This window comes from Pteropus vampyrus, unplaced genomic scaffold, assembly GCF_000151845.1.
Source record: "Pteropus vampyrus isolate Shadow unplaced genomic scaffold, Pvam_2.0 Scaffold50, whole genome shotgun sequence".
NCBI classification, from domain to species: domain Eukaryota; kingdom Metazoa; phylum Chordata; class Mammalia; order Chiroptera; family Pteropodidae; genus Pteropus; species Pteropus vampyrus.
Genome location: NW_011888831.1, coordinates 3,373,957 through 3,375,808, shown reverse-complemented (window position 1 = coordinate 3,375,808; position 1,852 = coordinate 3,373,957). Strand labels below are relative to the sequence as shown.

Here is a 1,852-nt window from a genome sequence, read left to right as displayed (position 1 = left end):
TTATCAGTTACTATTCACTTTCTATTTATTGCATTTTCACAAGGCAGGTTGAACCTAAGTAGAGATTGGGTCTCACAATTACCTCCTCTTCTATGGCCTTCACCACTGCTCCTGTTTATGAATTTGTGTTGATATGCTTGAGAGTTTTCTTTAGAGAGAAGGGTGGAGTTGTTGCATGAAGAAGAGATGGGAAGTGAGAAGCCACATAAATGAAAGACAGGATAGACTTCCCGAGGAAGAAGACTGCCATCTTTCAGAGAAAAAGAATGCAGGAAAAAGTCAAGAGAGGCAGTATCGCTTTGGAACTCAAGAAATAAAAGTCAACCCAGAGCAAAGGAGAGGAATCTTTTTGCTATTTTTGTCTAAACCACAGGGGCTGTGTTCAGGGGCACTGTGGGTCAGTACTGAAGCAGGGAGCTCCACCTGGCAGTGCCTCAGGCAAGGGGAGGCCTCACCCAGGACACCTTCACTGGGGGTAGCACAAAGAGTCTTCTGTAAATAGCTTATAGGCAGTTCAGAGAAGGCCAGAGTTCAGAAACATGAGTGGATGTGTGTTAGAGGACACAAGTGACATCCTGAGGCTATAACTGGATGTATCTGGATAAGGCTGGGACTGGGGTCCTGTGTCAGGCAAGTTGAAGGATTTGATCCTGCAAACTTCTAGTATTAGTGTTAGTGTGACCTTATTTATTGCCATAGCTTGTGAGGTCTGGGGGCCTTTGGGTTACACATACATGTCTTTTCTTCATCGCAGATATATGAGCTCATTCTAAGCTGGAGCTATGTCCTAATCACTCCTGTGTCCCCCATAGGATAATACTTTGCACATGGTGGAAGAAATGCCTAGTCTTTACCTTAATGCCTTTTCCAAAATTACCCTCACATCAACCTCTCCGGGAAGCCTTTCCTAGGAAGAGTTTTCCCAGAGCCCCATGTATGTCCTTGTTCCTTAGGCTGTAGATGAAAGGGTTCATCATGGGGGTGACCACAGCATACATCACTGTGGCTATAGAGTCCTTCATGGAGTAAGTATGGAGGGGCTTCAGATATACCATACAAAGAGACCCATAGAAGAGGAAGACCACAGCCAAATGTGAGGCACAGGTGGAGAAGGCTTTGTACTTGCTAGAGGCTGATTGTATTCGGAGGATGGCTTTGACAATCCAGACATAGGACATAATAATGATCCCTAAGGGGGTGAAGAAGAATAAACAGCCTGGGATAATCTGCACTGTGTTAATGACTTGGGTGTTGGAACATACAAGACTCAGCAGGACATTTATCTCATAGAAGATGTAGTGGATCTTCTGGGACCCACAGACGGTTATTCTGGTCATGAGGAAATCACCCAACAGAAGGAGAGGAGCAAAATATAGAGCCCAGGGCTCATGGCTGTGACATAGTGGAGGGCATAGCAGATGGCCACATAATGGTCATATGCTTTATTGCCAAGATGAAGTTATCCAGGGTCACCAAGGAGACAAGGAAGTAGAGCTGCATCAGACACCCCACATAAGAGATGGCTTTGTTCTGGGACTGAAGGTTCACCAATGTCTTGGGGACAAATAAGAGGTTAGTGAAGGAGAAATTGGTCAAGAAGAAGTACATGGGAGTGTGCAAGCATGAGTCAGAGCCGATGGCCAGGATGATGGAGACATTTCCCACCACTGTGACCAGGTACATGGACAGGAACATTTAAAACAGGACCCTCTGGTCTTCAGGACTCTCTGAGGTCCCTGGGAGCAGGAACTTGGAGACCCTACTCTGGTTGCCTCCATCCATTTCCCCACTGTCTGCATCATTAGCACCAACAAACATTTATTAAGTGTACTCAGTTGAATAAGGACATTCA

At 45.6% G+C, this 1,852-nt stretch overlaps 1 pseudogene; it reads right to left on the bottom strand.

The window, feature by feature from the left end:
* Positions 1-768: 768 nt before the first annotated feature.
* On the bottom strand, positions 769-1,792 carry LOC105291998 (annotated as a pseudogene).
* Positions 1,793-1,852: the final 60 nt, after the last annotated feature.